The sequence below is a fragment of the Dasypus novemcinctus genome, chromosome 3 (genome assembly GCF_030445035.2).
Source record: "Dasypus novemcinctus isolate mDasNov1 chromosome 3, mDasNov1.1.hap2, whole genome shotgun sequence".
NCBI classification, from domain to species: Eukaryota; Metazoa; Chordata; class Mammalia; order Cingulata; family Dasypodidae; genus Dasypus; species Dasypus novemcinctus.
In genome coordinates this window covers 32,546,181-32,564,831 of record NC_080675.1, presented here as the reverse complement: position 1 = coordinate 32,564,831, position 18,651 = coordinate 32,546,181, and the positions used below count along the sequence as shown (strand labels likewise).

Sequence of the window (18,651 nt, the reverse complement as noted above, 5' to 3'; positions counted from 1 at the left end):
TCTAGGTTGAGAGCCACGTGTATAATCAATGGGGAAAAATGATTACAGAAGAGAGGCCTGACTGATGGAATAGGATCCTAGAGGGAGAAGGTAACACCTTCCAAGAGAGACTGGTTACCTTGCACAGGAGATGGGAGGGACGTTTTTCCTCCAAGACAGGTGGAACTTGGAAAGCTGAGTAATTTATTGAGAAAGGTCAAGGGGAATAGGGAACTTGAGGAATTTCTTTTGGGGTTGGCCTTTTTCTTTCTTTCTTTCTTTCTTTTTCCCCCAAGAAGGAAGCTAAACTGATTGTTGACCTTGTTGAGTCACTGGAGAACTGGCATCTGGGAGCAAGTAGAACAGATTTGATTCAGAAAGAGGAACTACATTGGGGACCAACCCATTAAGGTTGGAAAATAGAACTCCTGCTGTTTGTGGGGTGCTCTGGGGAGTACCAGAGTGTAAGATCCTGTCCCAGAGGAGCTTAAATTCTAATTGGGGAGATCAGGCATTGTCATTCACAAAAACCAGGAACAGCAGAAGGAGCATATCATAAATGAGAAGTAAATGGGATGGATAACCCTGGGGATATGAGGTTAGAGGAGAAAGTCAGGAAGTACCTTGTAGAGAACATGCAGGTCAAACTGGGTGAATTCTGATGGTCCAAAGAACGTGGGGAGAGCATTTTAGTTTCATAATTGGTATAGTCCTATGTGTGGGGAGGATGGTAAACCTGTCATTGTCATCTTGGTCAGTGCAGAAAATTCACACAGGAAAAGAGGGTACTCAAGTTCTTTTTTGGGTGATGATGACAGCACTGTGCTAAACACTTTATATGTACTTTACACCTTCTCTATTGGGTAGGTTCCATTCTATATGATGGGTGTCTCTCTATATGAGAGGTAGGAGGAAAGTGAGGCTCATAGAGGTCTACAAGTTATCACTAGTAGAAAGTTGAGGAGCTCATAACCAAAGAATGTGAGTTTCTGGGATACCCTTCCTTTATTTGTTTAACACTGCCCAAGACAGAGAGCAAAGCATGTCTCAACCACTTTCTGTTTGGAAGTGTTGGGTACCAGAACTTAAATGCTCCCCCGAGCCAAAGGAAGTAGCTGAATTCTAAAATTGCGTGGGACACTACCTGTCCCTCATCCTGGCCCCAAAGTTAAAGCTATGTCATCGATTCCATCTTGGAGCCAGGCTCTCCTTGGCCCTGAAGTTGCCTGAGCTGGGGCACTTGTACTTAGTGGGGCACTGACCCAGCCATGGGGAATAGAGCTTGAACGTGAGGGAACCAGCCTTGGTAAAGAGAGGAAGGAAAGGTAGTCTGATTAAGTTTTGTCTCCAAGTGTCTGTTTTTGGGTTTGTCCCTGCATTGATCTGCAAGGGAATGAGGCAAGTAATGGCCCCTCAGGGACTTTCAGGACTTTGCTCTCAATGTCAGCCGTCATTTTCAATCACCCTCTCCCTCCCAGCCATTAATTTTGGCCCAGGTTCATGGGGACTTGTCCATCTATCACTCCTAATTGACACTAAATGATCTGTCAGTTTATTGATGAACGGCAGGAGTGGAATTGTCACAATATATTTTACTTTCTAACAACTCCTCCTGACAATTTTACCTTGTCCATCTCACTCTCCTCACATAAATCTCCATTGGCCACTCATTCCTTCTCCTGGGCTGTTCTGGTGCCAGCCACTTCCACACCATCTGCACGCGTCAAGGACATCAAGATGGCGGTAGAACTGCTGTGTGCAAGTCCTGAAGTTACTCCCCCCCTTCCCTCCTCCTTCGCTCTTTCTTTTTCTCTCTTTTTTTTTTTTATGCCATAGATGTTCCAAGAATACTAAAATGCTTCTGTCCTCTCCCTCTATGTCATTGCTGTACCAGAGTCTCTTTCTCTTCTTGTTAGCAGCAAGTAGTTAATTCTTATTAGACTCCAGAAGGGTGCAAGGCAAAATCTCACAGAGCCAGAGGGTTCCTAGATCTGTAAGCACAGTAGACAACACTTGCTTTGTTCTCTTAAACCAGCTCTGTTACAGACTGCTCATTCCCACAGAAGTCATTTATTTAAATAGTGTCACAGAGGGTAGGTTAACTAGAGCTTCCCATCTGGTGTGATGTGGTGCACCAGTGGTTATAGGCATGCCAAAATGTGGGCGCTCGCTGCCCTAGGCTGGTCACCCGTAGTTACGAGCAGTCTTGTCCGTCCACCCCAACTTGCCATTCAGATGTTATCCATTTTAAGGGCCACATGTCTTAAAAGAGATGGCAAGTTATTCATTAGACATATATAAGGGCATATAGTTATTTAGTCTTAAGATGTATATATGAATGTGAAAAATCCTATATCCTTTATGAGACCAAGGATGACCAGAGGAGCTTGACAATATGTAAAGGATGTCATTGATCCCACTCCTCCCTCCCTTCCTCCTGAATGTTTTATTAACTGATAAGGGCTGTTTTTGTTTATATAACCTTTATTCCATTATCATGCCAATCAAAATTAATAACAATTCCTTAATGCCATCAAAAATCCAGGTGATAGATAATTCATTTATTTCAAAGATATATCTTTATAGTTGGATTGTTCAGATCAGGGTCCACGTATTGTATTTAGTTGTTGTGGGTCTTTGGTCTCCTTATATTCTACAACAATCCCCACCCCCACCCCCACCCCTTTTTTCCTATGCCATTGATTTTTTTTTTTTTTTTTTTTCCTGAAAAACTGGGTCATCTGTCCCACATTCTGGAGAGTCCCATATTTTGGATTTGGCCCATTTCTTCCTAGTCATGGTGTTTAACTTGTTCCTCTGTTCGCCTTGTTCCCTCTTGAGCTAGTAGTTAGTTCTAGAAGCTGGATTAGATTCAGGTCCACTGTTCGGCAGGAATATTTCAAAGGTCATGTTGTGCATATCCCACTACTTCATACCAGAAGGACCAGGTATCCAGTTGTTCTACTTGAATTGACACCATGATTGATAAGTGCGTTGGGGGTATGAACCTCCATTATGCATTCCAATCAGACTCACCTAATGGTTTTAGCATCCATTGATGATGATTGCCTAGAGCTATGATTTCATTAAAGGTTACCAAATGGCGATTTTCTGATTCCTATTATGGGAAATTCTTCTTTTAAGAACTTTTCTCTCATCAACTATTTGGTTGCCTGAAATACAGTTTATATAGGTAATCATGCCTTTCCCCTCCTATAGAAAAGTTACAAGAATAAGTAGAGTGAACACTCATATATACTTTTCCTTGAATGACCCATTATTAACATTTTGCCATATTTTTCTTTTTTCTCATCTCTTCTTTTGATTGCATTTTTATTTTAATTGCTCTGAGAGTTAGCTGCAGCTTGCCTTTGCATTGGCATTACTAGTAACTAATAAGTAGTTGTTTTGCAAGAGATTTTTATCTGTTTTGTTTGCTGCTGGGTCTGTAGTACCTGGCATGTATAGATACTCAACAAATTCTTGATCAATGACTGGATTTTGGACATTTCTTACAATCGTAAAGGAGCCAGATTTCTTTGAGTCCCAGCGAAGTAAAAAAACTTAATCCTTTGACCTTCAGATTTTCAAGAAACATAGTTTTGTTTGTTTTTCAAGATAAAACAAAACTAAAAGTATTGAGAACTTATATTCTACACCCTGCACTCATCAACAAAGAACAGAGAATTGGCATGCCATGACCAGGGCTGTGAGTAAACAGTTATGTGGTTCTCAGCAAGATAGATCATGCATCAGAGATGAGCATCCCAGATTGGGTGAAATCAGGTGCAAGAGTTACATGTGAGAGAGTAGAGAAGGAAAAGTTCTAGGCAGTTAATTGTGCAACCATTTCCAATGACAGCGCTCAGGCCTCTGGCGTGCTGTTATCTCTATTTCTTTGCCTTTGGAAATGCTCATGCGAGCTCCTTGTTTGGAGCTCTTTCTCATTTTTATAACCATACGCTTCTGCCTGCATATATGCTTTTCTACCACGTGGCTTCCAAGACACCATGAGTTCAGAAAACATGGTATTAGGGCTAAGCAAAAACATGTCTTTTTGATGTACATCTTAGCATTTGTTTGTTCTATATAGACTATCTAAAGAATAAATATTTGCTTTGCTCTCAACTTATGTTCAGAACCTGGACAAAAAGATGATAGAAGGAAAACCTGGTTAAGTTTTTATTATAATGAACTTGGAGAATTCTCAGGTTGTTTTTTTTTTTTTTTTTTGTTTTGTTTTAAGGAATTTAATTGTATTGTTCATTGCTGGAACTCTTAAATGTTTAATAATATCTGAGGAAGAAATAAATAATACCTGTACAGACTCTGTACATTGAAATAACTAGTGAAAAATAAGTATGCATTAAAGTAGGGAAAAGTGGGGGATACATCAAACTCATTCTATCACTTAGGCCTTTCTTGCCGTCACACCATTATATTTATTCTGGTAGATTTCATTTGCTTTGATATCTGGTAGGTGGGATGAAATGAGAATAATGGAAGAATATTGACAGAACAGTATGTCCCTGAAGAACTTAGCTCAGCTGTTCTCTCCTACCCTGCAGTGTGCACAGCACTGTCGGGTACTTCCTAAAAAATCACTTTTCATGGACACAGGTAAAGGTAAGCATTTGTTCATTCTGTGTCTGTATCAACAAAGCACTTTCCCTTAGCCCACATAGGTACCCAGGCCTAACTTTGTTAGACAGAGCCCTGATTTGTGATGGTATTTTGTCTTTTTTGTGAAATAGAATGTGTTTAACTTTAACACTCAAAGGTAATTAAGTTCAGAATGGTGGATTATTTCTTCAAAAGGACTGTGACAAAGAGAAAGAGAGTAGGATGTGGACAAAGTACAAACTCTTATGGTTTAGTCATTGTATAAATTCATGCCCTCTTTTGAGACAACAGAGCTGTTAGTCAATTTTAATTTTCTTTACTTTTTAATAAATAAGAAATGTGCACAGTATAGAATTCAAAAGATATAAAAGGGTGTAGGATCTGAAATGTAAGCCTCTTTGTCCCTTCTTTCCCCACAAGCACCCATTTTTCTCTTCCTGGGGTCAGCCACTGTTAACCAGTTTCTTTGTGTTTCCTCTCAAAGATATTTTATGCATTTACAAAAAATACAAGTTTATATATTCCTTACACACACACATACTTGGTAATGTATCTATTCTGTACTTTTTTTTTTCAGCACATAACAATATTTCTTGTGCTCTTTCTGAATTAGTGCTTCATTTTTAAGGCCTGCATAGTACTTCACAATTCCCTATCTCAATAAAAATAAACGTGACCAGACAAATAGATTTGATATTTTCCCAGTCTGAAAATGCAGACTTCCAATGTTAATTTAGGTAATAGCCATAAACATGGCTATGGAAAGTATTATAAAAGCTTTAGATGTGGTGTCTATCGCTCCCACAGGCTAGCATTTGGAAGTTTGCATCAACCTTTTTCTCACTGAGGATTGAGGGGGAAGGCCGGTGAGGTGGTATAACCATTCCCTCACACTTGCATTTGGGTTGATTGGCCGATGTTTGGTCTGAGTAAGCAGAGATGGTCTGGGTTATATTCGTTGCTGTTTAGAGCCCTAGATGGCTTGTCTAGTATCACAAAACCCATTTACATATGCAAGTGACTAAAATGAAATAATTGAAGTCTTGCAATTCTGTCAAGTGCTTCCCAATTGAAGGTGATAGCAGACTGTTCCTGTTAGTCCCATGTGCAGTAGCATTTGGATACTTCACTTCCCACTCTGAAAGGTCTTTCTGACAAGTGGTCCCAGTTAGTTCTCTCCTTGGAGTAGAGATGAGTACCTGATGTTCTGGAGGCAGGCGCACACAACATACAGTAGCAGAGTTTCTAGGGTCTCAGTCAGCAGAAACTGCTTCCAAATTGCCAAAAAGCCTGCGCAGTACAGGCTGTGGTCCCCACAACCTCCAGAGCCTGGCTCCAGCTTCCTTTCAGACCTTCAGCTTTTTGTAACAAGTTAAGTTGCCCTTTATTTTTGTTTTTGTAATGGAAAATCAGGAGAGGTTCTAGAATATGGTCTCAGCATGTTCTTTGAAGGCTTTGCCTTTTGGCCCTTTACAGTTTCTAGTTTTGCAGAAGTAAAAATTCTCTCATGACCAAAGCTAGTATTTCTTGGAGCCAGAAGTAGGCTTGTAAAACAGTAGGGTCTCTTGGGGATCAGGAAAGCAATGAGAGGCCCACAGAACTGTCCCTTTACTACAAGAGCCAAAAAGCATAGCTTCCTTATTGGATATTCCTTTGTACAGGTGTCTCAAAACTGGAAAGAATCTTAGAGTCAGTCTTGTCCAATCTCCTACAAGTGATGGAGGGGATTGTTGTGGAGTTCAATGGAAGCAGCCCCTTTCAGTCTACATTTTATAAAGTATTTTTATAAAGTATTTTTAGTTATACACACAAACTAAGGTTACTTTAGTGATATAAAAACCCATGAAAGCACCGTCTCCTCCAATCCTAGTCCTCTCCCTGGAGGTAACTATTGTTAATAGCTCGTTAGTATCTTTTATATGCCTCAATAGATATACTTATAGAAATCTTTGTGTTTTTAACATAAATGCGATCATATTAAATGTGTTGTTTTGTACTTTGCTTTTTTTTTCCCATTTAACAATACATCCTGTGGATCTTTTAGTACATCTAGGTGTACCTCATTCTTTAATGGTTGCATGATAATGCATGGCATTGATATATTAGCCCTACACCCACCCCTCCCCCACCCCCCTGTAGTAGATATTTGGATTGTTTCTAATGTTTTGCCATGATCACTCCCCTCCCTACCCACCCACTGCCACGATTTTTTAAAACAAATTTGCAGCTTCGTCCTCTGATCCGTATTCTTCCTTGGGACCTTGCTGTGCAGCCCATTTGTGGACAGCCCACACGCCTTGCCCAGCCTTCTTGTTTAATAGATGAAAAAACACAGGGCCAGAGAGGTGATAATTAGGCCTCAGCCCTTCTACCAAGCTGTCTTCAACACCACCCTACCCCATAGCAGGGGGTTCATGGTGGGAAGGAGCAGGGCATGCAGCCCAGAGAGCCTGGTCAGGCAGTCAGGCTCTGTTAGCAAGGCCAGGGCAGGCTGGAGGCTCGGGTTCCTAGGGAAGCTTCTGCTTCTCCCGTGGCTCCGACATCCTGCCTGCTTCTCCAAAGTTTTACGTTATTCTCTATCTGTCCTCTTCCTGCCCACCCCAGGTATTAGGTATGGAAATCAGAATAAGCAACTGGGGAATACCTTACATTGCTCTCCATGCTTACTTGCCCTAAGTTCCTGCATTAATTTTCATTTCTTGTATAAATTTAAAAAAATATACTGTAGGACTGTACAACACAAATAGCCCTAATGTAAACTATGGGCTATAGGTAATACTACAACTATATTGTTTTATCAGTTGTAACAAAGGTACCACACTAATGAAAAGTGTTACTGATAGGGAAAACTCTGTGTGTGGGGAGGGTGAGGAGTGGTATATAGGAACTCTGAATTTTCTGCATGGTTTTTCTGTAATGTACAACTTTTCTAATAGAAAATTTCAATTATTGTGTCTTAACTTCCCAGTTAGATTATTAGAGAAGCATCTCTTTGAGGACAAGGCCTGTATTCTTATACTTTATAAATATATATATGTGTGTGTGTTTTATGTGTGTGTATTTTATATATAGTATAAGTGTATAAACACATATATACAAACATACATCATTTTTGTGGCTTTTGTGCTGGGTACTGTACCAAGGACAGTTATCTTACTTTGTCTTCCTCCAGTGAGGTAGGTGCTCTTAGTATCCTCATTTTACAGATGAGGAGACCAAAGTTAAAAAGGTTAAATAACTTGCTCCAAGTCACACAGCTGGTAAGTGGCCAGCCAGGATTTTGACCACAGGCAAGTCTGGCTGTAGGGGTCATGCTCTTATTCTTTCTTCACTGTCTTCAATTTTTCTGCTCCCTTGGCTCCTGGTATAGTGTCTTTGCAAATGGAAAGTCTCAGCAGGTATTCTCCCAGGGCGATTATGACATGCCAACATGGTCAGCCTGTGGGAATAGTAGCAGGAAGTGAATACATAACCTCAGCCATTCTTCACTTCCTTTGGCCAAGCTATCTGCAGAGCTGTGTTCCAGCCTGACCTGTGAGAAGGTGAGCACAAAGGATGCTGCAGCCTGCACTTCAGGGCATGAGCCAAGGCCAGCCAGCTCTGCCTTTTAAAGGCTTAATTAGGCTAGTCATTAAGTTCAATTAGGCATCAGAAATGAGCATTCCTTGTAACCCTGCAATGCCCTCCAAGAACTGGATCCATTCCCAGGCAGTCAGCACAAGAGCTGGAGACTACTTACTGGTGCACTAGCAACCCTTACTGTGGATGGGGGGGCCTGTGACTCATTGCTAGGCAAGGGTTGAGTAATCCAAGAGGCTCTTAGTTCTGAGAGGTACTCAAAGTACATGTTAATTTGGTTGTTTCAGTTGGCCAAAATGGTGGCATAAGATGTTCCAGGATGCTGTTTCCCCATAGAATCTTTGAACAGCCAGCAAGAACTGGCAGCATCATCTTACTCAGAACTCTAGAAAACAGTAAAAGAGTTGCAATAACTGGGCGAGTTCCAAATCAAGAAAACACAGCTTTTTTAAAATGGTAGGAAAAGCTCGTGGTGCCTTTGGTGGCCCCTACTCATCCCCTCCCCCACGTACTGTGGAGCTGGCTTGCACTCCCATTGTGGGCCCTGTTCTGAAGAAAGCATTGGAACCCCTGTGTGCATACTGAGGTACCTATATGCCATGTCATTCTATTAGGTGGCAGCATGAAAGACTGAACCAAGAAGTTTATCTTGGGCTTGCCCTCCCAGAACTTGCCCTGCAGGCAAAAGCAGCTTGCTGACAGCTACAGCAGTGTAAGAAACAATTAAGTCGAAGTGGCCTGGGACAAAGGAGTACCCCCTTTAAGTAATATAGTGTTCCAGGAAGGGGAGAACATCTATTTCTTTGGGAGTAGAGGGGGCATTTGAATTCCTTATACATAGAAGAAGTTCTAGAAAAGAGAAAGGGCTTTAAGACTTTCCAGTGAAATTTAAAAATGCATACTCTAATACCAACCTGTATAACTGATTCTAATAGTAGTTTTGTACTTTTGTTAACCTTACAACTTTTTCTCAAATAGGTTTAGTTTCATTAAAATTATGTATTCTCCTCAGTACCATTGTACTTGAATAACATTAACCTAGAAAAATACATTTGTTTTGTTATTTTGACTTTTTAAAATTGACTTAACAAAAATTCCTTGGAATTCCAGTATTTTTCAAATGACAGGAAAATTGACTATTAAAAGTATTTAGAATGTTTGAAAATGTACACTGAGAAAATATTATAGAGTTTGGGTGCCACCAAATGACTTTCCAGTGACTTTAGAAACTTAATGGTATTGTATTAGAGGAGTTCATTTTACTACAGTTTTGAAACATTTGCTTTCAGTTTTGCATGGTAATAGTAATTCTTCCATTATATAATTCCCAGAAGTTACCTGAGAATCTTATTTAATTCTGAGCCCACATTTCACTTGCTTTATTTAAAATAAATCATTAAAGCTTGCCTTAAATTTATTAATCAATAAAGCTGCCTGAAATTATTTTTATATGACTCCATTGGTCTCTAGGTAGCCTTTGGTCTGTTGTACACAATCTCATTTGACGATTTCATGTGCTACATTCTGAAAAAGAATTAAAATAGAATTGTCTGTTGAAGGCTTATTAATGAATCTGTTTATATTTTTCCAGGAATTTTTATTATTTCATGCTAATAGTATGTACTTGATGTATTTTACTATGGTGAAAGAAATCATGTTTTGATTTCAAGCTGTATGAAGTACCTGCCCATTTTTCATTAGAGTCTGTTACCTCAGTAATTATAAATACCAAATAATGTATAAGAATCAAATTTTGTTAATGTAATAATTTCTTTGTAATTCTAAACATCAAATATTACTATAATCTGTTATATTAAAGTACTCAAATAAAAATCTAATCTTTTACAACAAAAACAAAAAAAGGCCCAAGACAAGATGCTGGTCAGAAAAGACAGAGGGACCCTGTAATTCCTTTCACCTTGAGCTGATCTTCTTGATAGGTAGGCAAAACTCTGAAGGAGGGCACCAGCCAATGCAGAGCCAATTTTCAAAGACTGTGAAAGGTGCTTTCTGCTTTCGTTTGTTTGTTTTGTTAGCTCCTAGCTAACAATCTATTATATTATAGAAATCTGTTATATCATGCTCTGGATACAAACTTAAGGAGCAGACACCCAAGGGACTAAATCCAAGAATTAGCACTTTAAAATATTAAAATGTACAGTATACAACAAAAGATTACAAGATAAAGAAAGAAACAGGAAATGATGAACGATTCAAAGGAACAGGATAAAAATCCAGAAAAATCAACAAAGAACACCAGCCTTTGGATATTCTGGACAAAGACTTTTTTTAAAAAGTTATTCTCAATAAGTTCAAGGAGATAAAGCAAAGAGAAAAAACTGAAGGATAGAAGAAGAATAATGAAGGAATACTATGAGAATCTCATATTATTTTTAAAAGAAATCAAACAAATACTAGAGTTAAAGACCGCAATAACTGAAATGAAAAATTCCTTAGAGGGTTTCAACAGCTGATTGGAGCTGTCAGAAGAAAGAATCCGTGAACTTGAAGACAAGACAATTGAAATGATTCAGAATGAGGAGCAGAAAGGAAAAAAAAAGAATGAAAAAGAGCAGAGCCTAAGAGACCAGTGGGACACCATCAAGCGTACAAATATATACATTATGAGAGTTCCAGAAGGAGAAGACAGAAAGGGGCTGAAAGAATATTCAAAGAAATAATGGCACTAAACTTCTCAAATTTAATGACATTCAAGAACCCCAGTGAACCCAAACAGAAGCACTTGACGAGAACCAGCCTAGATACATAGTGGTCACACTGTCAAAGGACAAGGCAAGAGTTCTGAAAGCTGCAAGAGAAAAGCCATGTGTTATGTACATGGAAGTCCCAGTAAGAATAAGTGCTGATTTTTTGTCAGAAACCATGGAGGCAAGAAGGCAGTGGGTCAAAGTACATAAAGCGCTGAAAGAAAGCAATTGCCAGTGAGGAATTTTATATCCAATGAGACTTTTTTAGACAGTCCCAGGTAAACAAAAGCTGAAGGACTCTGCCACCACTAGACCTGCCCTACAAACAATGCTAAAGGGAGTCCTTCACATTGAAAGGAAAGGACACTACACAGTGGGTTGAAGTAGCACAATGAAATAAAGACCTCCAATAATGGTAACCATATGATACTTACAAATACAAGTACTATTGTATTTATTTTTGTATGTAACTCCACTTTTTACTTCTTACATGTTCTAGAATGCAAATGCATAAAAGCAATGAGAAACTTATGGTTTTGGAATACAATGTATAAAGGTATAATTTGTAACAAGTACAACAAAAAGGCAGGGTAATGGAGGGTTTAGGAAAACTATATGTATATGCTATTGAAGTTAAGCTTGTATCACATCAAATGTGATTGTTACAGATTTAATGTTAAATTTAAACACTAAACATTATCTTTGGTAACCATAAAGATAACAAAAGAGAAATATATACAGAAGGAAATGAGGGTGCAAAATGGTATGCTACAAAAAATCAAATAAATATCAAAGTAGGCATTAGTGGAAGAATTCAGGGACCAAAAAAGATAGAACGCTAAAAAGGCCAAACAGCAAATGGCAGAAGAAAGTTGTGCATTACTAGTAGTTACTTTTAAGTGTAATTGGCTTAAACTCTGTAGTCAGAAGGCAGAGCTTGGCAGAATGGATTTTAAAAAGGGTGACCCAATTATATGCTTTTTACAGAAGACCCACCTTAAATTGAAAAGACATAAGTGGGTTGAAAGTGAAAGGAAAGAAAAAAATTTATACCATGCAAATAGTAACCAAAAGAGAGCTGGGATAGCTATATACTAATACTGTTAATAGATAAACTAGACTTCAAGTAAAAAACTGTTACAAGAGACAAAGAACATCACTATTTACTGATAAAAGGGTCAATTCAGTAAGACATAACAATTATAAATATATATGCACCTAATGGCAGAACTCCAAAATATATGTCACAAACATTGACAGATTTCAAGGGAGAAATAGACAATTCTATGTTAATAGTAGAACACTTCAGTACATTACTTTCAATAATGGATAGAACATATAGACAAAATCAGCAAGGAAATTGAAGACTTGAATAATACTATAAACCAACTAGACCTAACAGACATATATAGAACACTTCACCCAACATCAGCAGAATACACATTTTTCTCTAGTGCACATGGGTCATTCTCCAGGGTACTCCAATTATTAGGTCACAAAATAAGGCTCAATAAATTCAAAATATTGAAATCAAACGATGTGTTTCCTCTGACCATAATGAATGAAGCTAGAAATCAGTAAATTCACAAATATGTGTATTTTAAATAACAGACTCTTAACCTCTAGGTCCAAGAAAAAAATCACAAGGGAAATTAGGAAATATCTTGAGGCAAGTAAAAATGAAAACATAACATACCAAAACTTATGGGGAGGAGCAAAGCAGTACTTAGAGGGAAGTTTATAGTTCTAAATGCCTACATTAAAAAAAAGAGAGGGAAACGGACTTGGCCCAGTGGTTAGGGCATCCGTCTACCACATGGGAGGTCCGCGGTTCAAACCCCAGGCCTCCTTGACCCGTGTGGAGCTGGCCCATGCGCAGTGCTGATGTGCACAAGGAGTGCCCTGCCACGCAGGGGTGTCCCCTGCGTAGGGGAGCCCCACGCGCAAGGAGTGCGCCCCCTAAGGAGAGCCGCCCAGCGCGAAAGAAAGTGCAGCCTGCCCAGGAATGGCGCCGCCCACACTTCCCGTGCCGCTTAGGACAACAGAAGCAGACAAAGAAACGAGACGCAGCAAATAGACACCGAGAACAGACAACCGGGGGCGAGAGTGGGGGCGGGGGGGGGGAGTTTGAATTAAATAAATAAATAAATCTTTAAAAAAAAAGAGAGAGAAAGATCTAAAATCAGAGACTTCATCTTGTAACTGCAGGATCTGAAAAGAATCTGCAAACTAAATGCAAAGTGAGCATAAGGAAGGAAATAACAAAGATTAGAGTGGAGATAAATGAAATAGGGACTTTAAAAAAATAGAATTAATGAATCCAAAAATTGGTTATTTGAAAAGATCAATCTACAAACTTTTAGCTAGATTGACAAAGAAAGAAAGAGGACACAAATAATTAAAATCAGAAATGAAAAGGGAGGTGTGTGGCAGTTTGAATTCTTTTATGAATCCCAAAAGAGAAAGATTATGCTTTTGAACTAATCCATTACTGTGGGTCTAAGACTTTAGTTTTTTTCCTTTTTTTTTTTTTTTTTTGGCTCCCTCGTCTGTTTGCTTGTTGGTTGCCCATTGTCTACTTGTTGTTTTTGCTTATTGTCTGTTTTTTCTTTAGGAGTCACTGGGAGCCGAACCCAGGACCTCCCATGTAGGAGGTGAGCACTCAACCGCTTGAGCCACATCTCTTCCCTCTAAGACTCTTTTGATTGCACTCTGCCAGTGAGGCATTACTCAGATTGAATCCCTGACCTCTTGCTGGGTCTGATACAAACAGACACAGAAAGATGTACAGATAAAGGTAGCTGCCATTTTTTATCCTGCCATGTGAGAGAGGACTCCATCATCTACTGCTGCAGAAAGGCAAAGAAGCCCTGAGAGACTGAGAGAGGAGGCCCAGAAAGAGACAAGCCCTCTGCCTGGTTGCCCAAAGCTGAGCTCCAGGCAGCAGTAGGCTCTGGAAGGGAAGGCAGAGATTGGTGGCCATCTTCGCCACATGGCAAGACCCCAGAATAAGTAGCAGCTGATTTGAGCAAGAAAGCATCTCTGATGGTACCTTACTTGGACATCTCATGGCCTGGGAACTGTGAGCTTCTACCCCAAATAAAACCCCTATCATAAAAGCCAGCCCATTTCTGGTACTTTGCATTGGCAGAGCTTTGGCAAACTAAGATGGGGGGATACCCCTACCTACCCCAGAGAAATAAAAAGTATTTTAGGAGTTACTATGAACAACTGTAAGCCAAAAAATTAGATGACCTAGATGAAATGGACGAATTCCTAAAATCACACAAATTACCTACACTGAGCCAAGAAGAAATAGAAGATCTCAGTAGACCAATAACAAGAGAATGAATCAAAAATCAAAATCCTCCTAACAAAAAAAAAGCCCAGGACCACATGATTTCTCTGGTGAATTTTACCAAACATTCCAAGAAGAATTAATGCCAATTCTGCTCAAAGTCTTCCAAAAAATGAAGAGGGAATACTCCGTAAATCTAAGGCAACATCACTCTAATAGCATAGTCAGATAAAGATACGACAAGAAAAGGAAATTACAGACCTATATCCCTTATGAATATAGATGCAAAAATTCTCAACAAAATACTAGCAGACTGAATCCAACAGCACATTAAAAGAAATATGCACCATAACCAAATGAGATTTATCCCAGGCATGCAAGGGTGGTTCAACATAAAAAACATCAATTACTGTAATATATCACATTAAAGAATGAAAGAAAAAATACAACAACCTGCAATCATATCAATAGACCTAGAAAAGGCATTTTACAAAATCCAGCACCCCTTCTTTTTCAATTTTTTAATTTTTTTTTAGTTTTTTAAAAATTAATAGGTCACAAGGAATGTTACATTAAAAAAAATAAAAAATAAAAAAAACATGAGGTTCCCATATAACCCAGTCCCCACTCCCCACCACACCATTTTTGTAAATTGTATTTTTTTTGAAGATATATACATCACAAAAAAAATGTTACACTAAAAAATATAAGAGGTTCTTATATACCTCCTACCCCCCACCGCACTCAGAAAACTAGGAATAGAAAGAAACGTTCTCAACCTAATAAAGGGCAAATATGAAGAACCTACAACTAACATCATATTCAATGGTAAAAGATGGAAAACTTTTCCTCTAAGATCTGGAACAAAACAAGAAAGCCCTCGTTTACCATTATTATTTAACCTTGTACTGGAACTTCTGGCCAGAGCATTTAGGCAAGAAAAAGAATTAAAAGACATCCAAGTTAGGAAGAAGAAGTAAAATTTTCTCCATTTGCAGACTGCCTGATCCCATGTATAGAAAATCCTGTTAAGTCCACAAAAAAAGCTCTTAGAGCTAAGAAATTAATTCAGCAAAGTGGTGGGATACAAAATCAAAATGCAAAATCAGTGTTTCTGAATGCTAGCAATGAACAATCTGAAGAGTAGTAAATCAAGAAAAAAATTCATTTCCAGGAGCAACTAAAAGAATCAAATACCTAGGAATGAATTTAACCAAAGCTGTACATGGAAAACTGTAAAATATTGTCAAAAGAAATCAAAGAAGACCTAAATAAATGGAAGGACATTCTGCATTCTTAGATTGGAAGATTTAATATTGTTAAGATGTTAATTCTACCCAAAGTGATTTACATAGTCAATGCAATAGCAACCAAAATTCTAACAGCTTTCTTTGAAAAAAAGGAAAAGCCTATCATCAAATTTGTTTGGATAGGTAAGGGACCCCAGATAGCCAAAGACATCTTGAAAAAGAACAAAGTTGGAGGACTTATATATCCCAATCAGTAATCAAAACAGCAGGTAATGGGGTGATATATGGGAATCCTGTATCTTATGCAAGATTGTTTCGTAAACTCTGAACTTCTCTAATTAAAACAACAACTACAACAGCATGGTATTGGTACAAGGACAGACATAAAGACCAACAGAATCAAATTGAAAGCTCAGAAATAAACCCTCATATCTATGGTCAGTTGAATTTTGACAAGCGCGCCAAGTCCATTCAGTGGGGAAAGAATGGTCTCTTCAAGCTTTGAAAATTGTATATTCATATGCAAAAGAATGACAGTGGACCCCCTACCTCAAACCATATACAAAAATTAACTCAGAATAGATCAATGACTTAAATATAATAAGCAGAACTATCAAACTCCTGGAAGAAAACAAGGAAGCATTTTTAGGACCTTGTGTTGGGCAGTGTTTTCTTAGATTTTACATCAAAAGCATAAGCAGCAAAAGAAAAAATAAATGGGACCTCATCAAAATTTAAAACTGTGCATCAAAGGACTTCATCATCAAAGTAAAAAGACAACCTATAGAATGGGAGAAAATATTTGGAAACCACATATCTGATAAGTACTTATTATCTGTAAAATAAAAGAAATCCTACAACTCAGCAATGAAAAGTCAACCCAATTTAAAAATGGTTGAAAGTCTTGAATAGATACTTCTCCAAAGAAGGTATACAAATGGCCAAAAAGCAAATGAAAAGATGCCCAACAACATATGGCCATTAGGGAAATGCAAACTAAAACCACATTGGATTCTATTTCACACTCATTAGAATGACTACTATTTTAAATAAAGGGGGGTGGTGGGAATAACAGGTTTTGGAATGGGTATAGAGAAACAGGACACTTGTTCATTGTTGGTGGAAATGTAAAATGGTGCAGCCTCTGTGGAAAACAGATTGGCGGTTCCTCAGAATTATCATTATGACCCAGCAATCCCACTTCTAGGTATATACCCAAACGCATTGATAGCAGGAACTCAAACATATATTTGTATACGAATGTTCATAGTGGCATTATTCACATTTGCCAAAATATGGGCACAACCCAAGTGTCCATCAGTAGATGAATAAACAAAATGTGGTATATACATACAATGGGATATTAATCAGCCATTAAAGAAATGAAGCCCTGGTCCCTACGACAACATGAATGAACGTGAAGATGTGTTGGGTGAAATAAGCCAGATACAAGAGGGCAAATATTATATAATCTCATTGATATGAAATAATTAGAATAAGCAAATTCCTGTCAGAAACTAGAATACAGGTTACCAAGGTAGGGGTAGGACTTGGGGAGTTAATGCTTAATTGGTACAGAATTTCTATTTGGGGTGATGGAAAAGTTTTGGTAATGGACAGTGGTGATGGTAGCAAGACATTGTGAATATAATTAACACCAGTGTACTTTGTATTTGAATGTGGATAAAAGGGGGGAATTTTAGATTGAACGTATGTTGCTAGAAGAAATAAAAAAGACATAGGTACAACACAAAAATGTAAGCTAGGAACTGTAGTTAATGGTACAATTTTAATAATATTCTTTCATCAACTGTAACATAGTTACTACACTAATGCAAAGTGTTAATATTAGGGGAGGCAGGAGGCAGATGTGGCTCAAGTGATAGGGCCTTCCCCTACCCTGTGGGAGGACCTGGGTTTGATCCCTGGGGCCTCCTGGTAAAAACAAAAAAGAGAAAGCATGCCTGCACGGCAAGCCAGTGCCCACGGAGTGAGCCGAGTGCTCACGTGAGTGCCCACATGGCAAGCTGAGTGCCCACGTGGTGAACTGAGGGCCCGCGTGAGTGCCTGTGCTGTGAGCCAAATGCCCATGCAGTGAGCCAATGCCTGTGTGGCGAGCCAAGTCCCTGAGTGGTGAGCCAGTGCCCACGCAAGTGAGTCACACAGCAAGACGATGACACAATAAAAAAGAGAAGAAGGGTGAAGTGCAGCAGAAACCAGGATCTGAGGTGGCTCAGATGACAGGGAACCTCTCTCCACATCAGAGGTCCCCCACATGGAATCCCAATGAATCCAAGAGGAGAAAAATGAGAAGAGAAGACAAAAAGAGAAATAGATATAGAAGATCATACAGCATATGGACACAGTCAGTAAAAACAGCAGGGTGGGGAGAGGGGGAAAAAATAAAAATATTATTAAAAATATATATGTTAGGGTAAACTGGGGGGGAAGGTGAATGGAAACTCTATTTTCTGCATGATTTTTCTGTAAATGATAGCTTTATCAAAAAAGTATAATAAAAATTATAAGAAAAAAGGTATGGTCAGGCATCTGACTTTGAGCTAGATCTCTCTTCTGAGTCATCCTCCTCTTTTGGGGCAGCCCTTTCCCTAGCATGCCGTAGAAGTTAGGGCATCTCCCTGGGTTCTAGTCCCTTTTGCCACTCACTTGCCGTGTGACCTTGGAGCAAGTCATGGGGCCTCTTTGAGCTGACATTCCTTCATTTGTAAAATGAGGGCTTTGGACTAGATGATCTCAAAGTTCCCCTTTCAGCCCATGGATATTATTATGATTCTGGAAAATTCCAAGTTTAGTAGCCTTAGCTCTGGAAAGTTAAGAGGAGAACAAGATTTCTTTCCACCAATATTTTAAGAAAAGAGACAAGTGAGACGGTGTGGCCGCATGTACAGAGCATTGAGCTGGGAGGCAGAGGGAGAATGGAGGTTCATTGTAACCTTTGCAGCCAGCTCAAAAAAATCTTTGGGTTTGTTGTCTTCAGCATAAAAACAAAGTGGTCTCAAAGGCCCTTTACAACTCAAAAAGTATGTGTTTTTGAACTTCTGGAATATATTTTGAACACAGCTGCTTGAAACAAGTTATTTTAGTCTGTGAATTATTGCCTTGAAATGAAGCAGGTGACAAACATTGAGGCAGGGACAGACCTTCAGGCATAGGGGTTGGGTGCGAGGAGGTATGAATGCACCACCGTATATTT

At 38.9% G+C, this 18,651-nt stretch overlaps 1 protein-coding gene across 3 annotated transcripts in view; it reads left to right on the top strand.

Moving 5' to 3' along the window:
* Positions 1-18,651, top strand: part of IFT43 (intraflagellar transport 43) — a 130,451-nt gene that overhangs the window by 56,884 nt on the left and 54,916 nt on the right. The window lies entirely within an intron of this gene.